The following is an 11,011-nucleotide window of genomic DNA, read 5'->3' as shown; positions in this document are numbered from 1 at the left end:
AGTTGGGAAATCTGTTTGTCAATTTTTTACACAAGTGCCACTTATCCTTCATTAAAACAAAGCAAGGTGCTTAGTAAACTGGACATTAACCTTTTGCAATAATTGTTTAAACGTGATATTATTTATTTTTATGCCAAGAAGTAACATCCAGCATTCTTAGCCAATGGTCTCGTAGGCTAGGAATGTAGGATTTGGCTTCTTGGTATGAAAGTGAATACAGTGACATTAGAAAGCAATATAATGGGCTAATAGTTAAATGTTTAAACAAAGTTCGGCAGGTTTTGTACAGAAGGAGGGGCATTGGGGTTCTGTCCCTCCTTCTGTGTACAAGATTGTCATAGATAAGACGAAAGTAGAGAATGTAGGACATAGAGTAATTGAGATTCAAGGAGACGAAACTATTATTGGCAAGTCACAATAGAAAAGACCTTGGAGAATTTTTTTTCCCAAGAGATTCTGAAGATTTAGATGATTATCATAGGAAAGTAATGACAGAGAATGATGAGTATATCGTGAGTGAGAGGGATACAGTTTCCGTGCGATGAAATGGAGGATGAAATCAAGGTTATGAAAGTCAATAAAGCTCAACATGATTGAAGTGAATGTAGCGAAAACGTTTTTTTAAGATAGGCCTCAAACTTTGAGGTTTTAAATGAATGGCTGAAAGAAGCTCGATTTACAGATATTTGGAAAGGTGCTGTCCGTCGATGACGCGATGATGTCCTGAAGAAAGATGTTCCAAATGATATAGGCTCATATAGACCGACTGAATTGTTGTCAGTTGTATAAAAATTATATCAGCGTTCAATAATTAAAATTTCAATCAGAATGCAGTTGTTAGCCGCATAAAGAATAGCCCTATTGAATATCTTTAAAGCGAATAGAGGAAGAACTTAGTCGAATGGAGGAAGAACTTAGTCGAATGATGCTCTGCATGTTTTATCCGAAAAGATTCCAGATGTTAGTGGCTAAAAGGAATAGTGATTATTTTGCAAGGAAACAAATCTTAATAACGTTAATGGAATAGAGGTGAGAGAGTTGGAGCGTACTCTACCCACCAGGATAGCTAGGAATAAAATTTCACAAAATATCTTTAGACTATGGCAGGATCAATGGGATAAAGCAGATCAGGGAAGAGACGCTTACAGATTCAACCCTAAGATGGAGGTGCTACATGGCTTCTGGGGGGACAGCTCAGAGAGTGAGAATACATTAGAATTATTGCATAAATTTAAAGCTAAAGTCACAGAATCCTTGAAAGGGTATATAACATTAGAAAAGAGAGGATATGGTAGATTCCGAGATGCATGAATAATGAACTACCAGTTTAATAGAGAAGAATTAGCTTAATAACACAGAAAAAGACATTATGGAAAAATTACAGAGCGACCAAAAGTACTAAAGTCTATAACAGCTACAAACTGAAATGTAAAAATACCACAGAAAATGTCAGGCTGGCAAAGACAGATTATGAGAAATAGCTGGCTAATATCGCAAAGAACAGGGACAAGAAGCTTTTCTTGCATGGCAGATTATGGAAAGTCCTTGGCGAAGAACGCAAAGAAAAGTACTAATGAATTCTTTGTTTATGTTAACACTAGAAGGAAAGGAATCAACAACATTGGTCCAATAGATATTGATGGTTTAACTATTGATGATCCTACTCAGGTTGCTAACAGATTGAACTGCTATTTTGCATCAACATTCATACATGAGGAATGGAGGTGCCAGTAGTGTATCAAATGCTAATGGGGACCTGCATGATTTTGTGATAACTGGGAGGAAATAGGAAGAGAGCATGCTGAAGTTAAAATGAAATAAGGCACTTTCGACCTAAAATGAAATCAAAATTAATTAAGGCATCTGAAGGGATCTATTAAATTTTATGAAAAGAAGCAGGTAAGCAAACCTGCAATATATAACAACCTATCCTGGATTCAGGGAAGGTTTCTATAGCTTAGATGTGTGCAAATGTGTCTCCTATTCACAAAGAGAGACGTGACCAATTAGAGAGATGTAAGCTTGATTTCTGTTCCAGGGGAAAATAATGGAATCAATGGTTAAAAAAGTCATCTGTAGGATCATCTGTAGATGGCGCGCAATCATAGTCCAGATGTGCTAGATGGAGAGACATCCAACGACATGGCTGTCAAAGGCACTACGTTGACGCCAAGAAGACACTCAGAAGAAACCTCTGCGGTATGTGTTCGAACGTTGTCCTGCAGAAAGTGACGTCAGGCACCTCAGTAAGAAAGGGAGGAACGATGGGTTCCAGAATTACAGCGACAAAGCGGGGAGTAGTCATATTGCTGTGGAACGACAACGACGACTGACTATGAAAACTGATCGCTCTCAACGCCACAACATCAACAGGGCTCGCAATATTGGATTCAACAATGGTTCTAGGATCACTGCTTTAAATAGGTATTCAGATAGTATTATTTATTCGATTAACTTCAGACACAAATCCATTCTAACTTAACTATTTTCAGCGTTCCCGTGTTTATCCACACTAACTGATGATTTCGTGGATAAACATGGGAATGCTGAAAAATAGTTAAATTAGAATGGATTTGTGTCTGAAGTTCTGTCCAGGAAAGAGAAGAAAAACCGTAGTTAAAAGCTTCATGGATTCATTCAAGACATAGGGGAAGGCCTTTGGGGGATAAATGTTATCAGCGTAGTCTTTCCCTAATGGTAGAAGAATTCTTCTTTTTAGAGTTGGAATGTGATTCTCTAAGGACTCTTGAACGATATCATTGCAGAATCTTTAAAGGATCGGCGGAGCTGAACTGATGTTCAGGTACCGCCCTACGTGAGATGCATATGTCTACTTTACATGAGTCCTTAAAGGTTCAGGGGCACTGTTAGTCAGAACAGTCTGCGCGGATTGCACAGTGATATCGTCACCGTCCTCCCCACACCGCGTGGAAAAGGACCGGGTTCGAATACCGTCGATGACGCGAGGAACTTTAATGGGTTTTTTTCACTCCCTGACTGAGTTAGTCGGTCTCAGGCGTAGATAGAAAGGTTTCCCCCCACCAGAAACTGGGGTTCTACGTCCAGCAAAACAGGCAAATCGATCTGAAGAACACACGCAATTTACAGACACAATACAATGAAATGACCAAATCCATGGGATACCTGGTTCCTGGGCAACGCGACGATGTCACCCCTCTCGCTAATGAACGAACTCGCCGCTTGTCAGGTATATGGGCACACTGCATTCACGTAGATGGCAATTCGATGTGAATATGTACACCGATGAGCCAAAACATTATGACCACCTACCTAATATGGTGTTGGTCCTCCAAGTGCAGCCAAAACAGCTCGTACCCGGCGAGGCATGGACGCTACAAGATTTCTAAATGTGTCTTGTGGTATCTGGTACCAACACGTAACCAGCAGATTTTTTAACTCTGTAAGGTCCGTGGTTGAGACGCCACAGATCGGAGTTCCTGTTCCAACTTAAACCAAGGATGCTCTATGGGATTGATGTTTGGGGGATGGTGACGCCAGGGCAGTACCTGTAAGTCTTCCTCATGTTCCTTCCGCGAACCTGTCTCGAGCAGTCCGGGCGGTGTGTTGCGTGGAGTATTATCCTGCTGAAAGACGGCACCGCCAGAGGGGAAGACCGTTGCCACGAAAGGGTGCACCTGGTCAGCAATAATGTTTAGGTAAAGTGTAAAGGGTGTTCAGGGTCTAACGGCACCAGGGGTTTTCCACAGATCCGCGTAGCTTCCAATGTGGGTGTCACAGTTCACTGTTAAGGCCAGATATTTAAAAGTGTGTGGGCTATGTATATGTGTAGTTTTAGCTATTGGGGCCCCTATTGGGACCCACTGTTGCCCACACTTGGCCTTATGGAGGCAGACAAGGTACCTTGTAACTCTATATTTTACTCTGGCAGGCCGTATTTAGTGTATAGGTAGAGTAGGGGAGGGAGACCGAAGATTGCGGGGTGAGAGGTAGAAATATGGGGACGATAGAGAAGCGAACCCATTATGGTCAGTGAGCTGACCCAGTCCCCATCAGGAGGAAAGAGAGGGAGGGAAAAGAGGTCTTCTTCCCCCCACAAAGGAACAGGAGTAAAGGCACCATGCAAGGGAGCGCGGAGCATATCGCCCAAGTGGCGTGCCAGGGGCAAATCACCTCACGCCATCGTCATTGGTTAACATCTGGTCCCCGTAGGTGTCCACGTCTGTGATGAAGTCAGTGTCACGTTGGTTTGAGTCCATCAATGTCAGGTCCGACTGTGCTGTCTACCTGCCGTCCGTCATGCTCCAGCGGTTGATATCAAATCGTTCGTGACCTTAGCACTTATTACTGTCATGTCCAGGTCAATGTCAAGTCCGGTAGTATTGCCATACATAGGACTTATGTCCAATCTAGTGCAGTTGTCACATTTATGGGGATATATCAGTGGCGTTCCACAACAGTAAGTGTCCTCCGCCGCGTGAAGAGCTCCTGGGCCAAGTCGAAGAATGCAAAATATTCCTCCTTTGTGTCTAGCAGGTGGTGTTTCTGTCCTCTGAGTAAGTAGGTCAGTTTTGTTATCAGGATGTTGCGGACGTCGTCATAGAGCTGGCAATAATACATGAGGTGCTGCCGGCTCTTCAGGCCTCCGCAAACGCAGGAAGTGTCCTCTTCTATCCCGAGGAGGGACAGCTTAGCGTTGATTGCTCCGTGCTCTGTTAAAAGATATGTTGTCCGCAGTCCCGGTGAACACTAGCCCAGTGCCTTGGGGAAGATCCGGCCGACGTCGGGGACAAATTTCCTAGTAATTTCTCCAGTGTGGGAGTGATTCCATCGTTCTTGCCACATTTGCACCAAGCAAGCTTGCAGCCTTCTCTTTTCTGAAGTGCGATCATTTGCTGGGTCCGTAGTGTAACCGAGGCAGTTTAGCTGAAACCCTTGGCTAGGTGGTGTAGTAGCCCCCCTGTGCACTATCTCCAAATTCAGAGGGAGGACTCCCGCAAGGATATGCAGGGCGTGTGTGTTTGCTGTGCTGCACTCAAGGGTTGTGGTGAGGAGAATTGTTTTTTGAGTGGAGCAAAATAATTCTTTTGTTGTCGGCAGACGTGGCTTTCTTGTACCACGCTCCAGCGGCATTGGTGATTATGGGAGCGAAAATTTCTTTGAAAAAAAAGATAGCGAGTTCACCGGCCGAGGCCCCAGACCCATCTGGCCACCCTGGAGATAAGTGCAGTGTAAGCTCTGATTTTAACCCTTGTATATTTGAGATGGTCTTGGAAGGAGAGGTTCTGATCCAGCATGACTCCTAGGTACTTGAGCTTGGTGAATTTTATTGTTACTTGGTTGATTTTTATCTGGGGAGGTTGCCGGATGTCTAGCTTTCCCTTCGGCAGGATTGAGTTGGTTTTTGCTGGGAAAATATTTGGTTAATTCTTTTTTGCCCATTCTTGCAGTGTGTGTTCATGGCTTGGTTAGTTAAGTTTTCAAGCTGGGCTCTGGATTTTGCAACCACTGTGAGTATGTCGTCGGCAAAGGCTTGGGATCGCACTTTACCGAGGTCGAGGGTCAGGAAAGCATCCAGGACCACATTTTATAGTAGCATGCCCAGGACAGAACCCTATGGACAATCGCCGCAGACGGTCCAAGTGAGTCCCCGGAAGGGGCATTGACGGCGATTGATCTGTCAGTAAGGTAGTTCTTGACTGTGCGGTAGAGAATTTCCGAGACCTCAGCGGTCCGGAGCCTTGCCAGGACACTCGGCCACCATAGGGAGTCGAAGCCCGGGAATTGTTCACAGAGATCACTAGAAGGTACTTCTTGTTACATCCATTGGCTGGATTCAGCAAATGCTGGAGGGCGTCCTTGGCAGAGGATCCCATCTTGAAACCAAACTGGTTAAACGAAACAAGGCCTGCCTCATTGTATTGCTGTTGGAGTCGGTAGAACAGTAGGCGCTTGAAGAGCTTGCTGACCCCAGAAAGCAAAGCAGGCTATTGGACGATATGAGTGGGAAAGATATGGGGGATTTGATGGATTCTTCAGTGTAAGTTTAACATTTCCAATTTTCTAAAGCAGTGGGAAGCAGCTGGTCTGAAGGCAGGTATTGAATGAGTTGAGGAATAGATCGGAAGCGATCTCCACTGTCTTTTTCACTGTTTCGGGTTCGAGTAGGTCTTGTCCTGGGCATTTGTTCCCTTTGATGTGTGCTGCAGCATTGATGAGTTCCTCCCTGCTGAAAAAGGCAGTTCAGCTGTCTGAGTTCGGCAGTCCTCATTTTCTTGTCATATAAGCAGTTGCTCACTGGTTGTTGGGTCCGCTTCCAGCTTGAAGGCTGTGTTTAGGTTGTTGACTACTGAGTGCTCCCAGGTTGTTGTCAGATCTCCATTTATAGTCTTGTTGCCACGTTGACTTCGCCCCTGAAGAGTTTGTTAGTGGCGATTCTGTAAACCATTTTTTCCCAAGACTGCTGTTTACTTTTACGGATTTGCGCCTTATATGCATTTCTGGCTTCCCTATATTGCTGGTGGAGGGCTTCAACCTCCACAGCTGGGCATGTTCTTCTGGCCCTTTGAAGGGCTTTTGCATCGCGTTTTGGGTATCTTTTCTCAGCCGTTGTAGGTTCCGGTTCCACCAGGGCATGGCTGCCGGGGTTGGATTTCTCCTAGGTATGGCAAGGTCGCTGGCTTGTGATCAATGTAGTTGTCTTCATTTGGAGCTGGTTGAGGTTCTCAGTGGTTTAAAGTTCCTCTTGGTTCTCCTGCACTGCAGCAGTCAGGGTGGTTCGAGAGAGTTCCCAGTTGGCTTTCTTGATAGACAAATCTGTGCAGCATTTGTCTGGGTGTAGGTGCTCTGTTGAGTGAGCGGGTAAGCTGGAATGTTAGGGCTCGATGATCGGAGATGGTCCAAGCATCTTGGATCCTCCATCCAATTATTTTATTTGCTATATTTCTGGTGACCATAGAGACATAAATGGTTGCCTCCCACAGTGTGTTGCAGATTGTAGGCAGGTCGTTTGGAGATTTGGAGACTGCGAGTGGGGCACTGACAGGAACTCCTGCAACATCTGGCCATTCAGAGTCCTTTGATGGTCAGCTGTGTGGCTATGCCACAATGGTGACCTGCAATTAACGTCCGCTATAATGATTATTTTGGCACTTGAAAGAGCGTCCAGAACAGAGTGGAGGTACCGAACCGCAAATGTGATATCCTTTCCTGGGAGGCAATATAAGGTCACCACGTAGAAGTCTCCCAAGGGCGGTGATGATATGGGCGCAAGCAGCCCAGGGGGTGTCATTTTCTGCCTGGATAGTTTTATAGGGTATCGTCTAACCGCCTTCACATGTGTGTATGGTTCTTGCAGAATTAGCACAATATTTTCTTCCTCTGCTTTCAGTCTGACCTGATCGACCACTGCCTTGGCTCTCTGAGCGTTAATTTGTAAGGATCTAACCTCATTGGTGTTGAACTTCTTAAGGCGTGTCCTCATAGTTTAGTGTTGCTTGGTTCAGACTCTTCGCTTTAAGGTACACTGGGCATTTGGCATCTCTAATTGAGTGCGTGGGATTTATTTTTTGACTCTTACAGTTGGCGGAGGTCTGTTGGGTATTTTTGTTAGGGCACGTGCTGTAGTTGTGACTATTCTCTGAACAGTGGCCGCACGTTGGCACAGTCTGAGTGCAGGTGTGGGTTGTGTGACCAAATTTCCAGCACCTGAAACACTTGGGCACAGCCACGTGCTCTCGGAAGTGGTGGCTGCCCCAATTAACAAATATTCTAGCCTGGCTGTTTAACACTTGCCTTGTCTCCGGTACTAATTCTATTACCCAGTTATTATGACTTTTATCTTTAGTCATGGTGCAATATTTATGTGTGAGTAAGGTCTGTGCATCCTGATCCTGAATATGATTTTTTAAGTTCCACTAGTAGACTTCTTCGATCAGTGGCCGCTTTAAGTCCCAGTTCGGGTATTTTAGGATTTCTTATAATTTCCTGCTCTTCTTCTTTGGTTTCAATCTCTATTATTATGCTTACATTCCTGTTCTTTCGGGCTGATTTTATTCTGATAGTTTTAAACTCCTCATCCAATTTACTCATTATTTTGGTTTTTAGCTCTTCACTTGAGTTGTTGTTGTTCGTGGATGTTGGTCGCAGAACAACCCGGTTGGATTGCGTCAGTAAGGTTTTGGTTTTGCTAGCAGGTGCAATTTCTTTGTTGTTCCATGCAGCATCAGGTGCAGTCCTCAGCGCTTGTGCATATGAGGGAGCGCGCTGTAGCATTTGATTTGCTTCCCCAGACTGGAGGGCCTCGGAGTTTCGCTTTGGCCTGCTTGCAGTCAAGGTTTGTCTGTTGTAGGATTGTCTCTAGTTTCGTCCAAATAGTCACAATTTTACACCTTTCGATTATCACAGAGTTAATACTGTAATCCGTATTTATTAGTTGTGAAGATCTGCCGGAAGAGAAAGAGATTCCTTTGCACTTCGACTGGTTAGCAGACAAGTATGGAGAATAGCACTTGAAATAGTGAAGGGACCTTCTTCCGACTCTTTTCAACCATCGATGGATCCAGTATTCGGCGCTATAGTGTTTCTTCAGGTAAGTTTCAGGGCAGAGGACCAAATGGACGATGCGTAGAGAGGAAAATACATGAGAGAAACGAATGGATTGCATGCCTTGCTGAAGGAACATTTCCTGACTTGTGGAAAATTTCAACACTCAAGTTAATCCTAAAACACCAAAAAACCACCTCAAGGCATTAGCCTTGCTTTTTGTTTTGGCCAAACTCCAAGAAAGACTTTTGCTCTCCCGGCTCACCGACTACTACACAGAGCAACAATTACCATCTCCGCATCGATTTGGATTTAAAACAGGCTGCAGTACAGAAGATGCTGTCCACGGATTAATCCCTCTAGCTACCCAGACAGAATCTAAATAATCTCTAGCCATAATGGTGGACTTTGATGGAGCCTTCGATCGACTATGGTGGCCCAGCATACTTCAAAGACTTTGGCAGGCCAGGACATCTGGCAGTCTATATAACAGTATAAAGTCCTACCTCAGCAATAGAACAGTGTAGGTAACCACCAAATACCAAACAGTCACCTCGAATATATTGCGAGGATGTCCTCATGGCTCTGTCTTTGGGTCATTTCTTTGGTCCATTGCCTTGGACGAGTTCCTGGGGATGGATCTTGGCGAGATCAAGCCCATGGCCTTTGCTGATTATCTCTTACTGGTTGTTCATTCTGGTACAAGAGTCACATTGGAAGTACAAGCCAACTTTACATTGGGAAAACTTCAAAACTGGGCTGCCATGCACAAATTAACAATCTCAAGTAAAAAAACAAAGTCAATCCTTCTAAAAGGAAAGCTCCAAATCGGAAGGCCACCAGTAATGAAAATTAACATCACCCCGATCCGTCTCTACATAAAAATGAAGTATCTCGGCGGCTTGTATCTAAACACCAACTTATCCTTCCACCCCCACTTAAAATACCTGCCAGCTAAGATCCGAAAATACACTGCAATGATAGGGCGGATTAGTAGAGCGGATTGGAGCCTAAAGAATAAAGCTCTATAATTAATATATAAGGTAGTATATGTCCCAATTGTGTGCTATGGAGCCTCCATCTAGTGTGAAAAGGCAATTCTGGAAAGGAACAAGGCAAGCTTAACTCCATTCAAAGATGTATGTTACTATCGGTTACCAGTACGTTCTGTACTGTCAGTACACCTGGATTACAAGTCATTGCAGGATACCTACCTCTCTATCTGGAAGTTGTCAATAGGGGTCTCTTCCAGCGCCTGAAGAAGGGAATCCCGATGCATTTGTTGAATCTGCAGTTGGACCATGCAAATGACCCTAAAAAGAAAAGAAGAAAAATTGCAGACCACTTAAAAAACCTCTGGCAAGAAACATGGGATACGACGCCGAAAGGTGCAATCACCAAAAGGTTTATTCCCTCAATAAGTCGGACTTCCCCAAATCCTTCTCCTTGGTACTCGCCTCGATTGCAAGTCACCTTCCTGCTTACAGGCCATGGACCGTTCCAGCAAAAATTAACAGCCATGGGAATATATTAAATAAGCCATACTGCCACTGTGATGAAGAGGAGTCATGGGAACATCTTATGTACGAGTGTCTCGCTTACGAGAATGCCAGACTTCAATTCTCACAGAGATTCAAGGAAACCTCCGCAATCAGGAGTCAACTTTACTTCAAGAAGAGGCACATTGGAACAAGGTAAACCTCCAGCAAGGTACAAACCTACAAGGTAATCCAAGGTAAACCTCCAGCAAGGTAAAAACCTACAAGGTAATCCAAGGTAAACCTCCAGCTGCTAATTTGGTTAGCACAATGCTGGTTCGTCGCGGTAGTTGGAGCACAGTCATATATGAAACTTTCTGGCAGTGCAGACAGGCCAGACAGCAAGAAGAGCCCATATTGTCCCTCAGATTATTTATTAAATATTTTCTTGTAGAGATAAGGAAGTAATTATTCCACTATATAAAGCAGTTGTGACAGCACATTTAGGCCAGACATAGCTGAGTGGTCAGGAGGGAGTGCAGTAGCACATGCTCTTTGAGTGGACGGTGGTTGAAGCCCATGACTGCTAAATACGATATTAAAATTGCATTCTTCAATTATTGTAAACTTCTGTAACCTGGTGGTCGTGTCGGAATATAAACAAAAACAAGAAACAAGGTGATGTGTCCAAGAATGACCTAAGTGACAGTATATTGGTTTTGCCACTTGTCTCATTTGGAGAGGTCTGGGTCCGAGTTCTTCTTGAGGATTCCTCCATATCACTGGGGGAATTTCTCAAGTGCGTTTCCATTGGAAATATAATTAGCTGATCTAAGGCGAATGGAAGAGAATTTCTAAGTGAGTGAGTTTCTAAGTGAATTTCAGGCCACAGAACATGCAAATTGGCCTGTGAATACACGCTTCCACAGACACGGATTTGAACGAGAAGTTTCGGTCCAGTTAAAATAATAAATTGAATTTGCACGGGAATCTCCATTTAACAAAATGGA

This window comes from Mastigoproctus giganteus, chromosome 1 (genome assembly GCF_048544385.1).
Source record: "Mastigoproctus giganteus isolate SK-2022 chromosome 1, ASM4854438v1, whole genome shotgun sequence".
Lineage (NCBI taxonomy): Eukaryota > Metazoa > Arthropoda > Arachnida > Uropygi > Thelyphonidae > Mastigoproctus > Mastigoproctus giganteus.
This window is presented reverse-complemented; position numbering follows the sequence as displayed.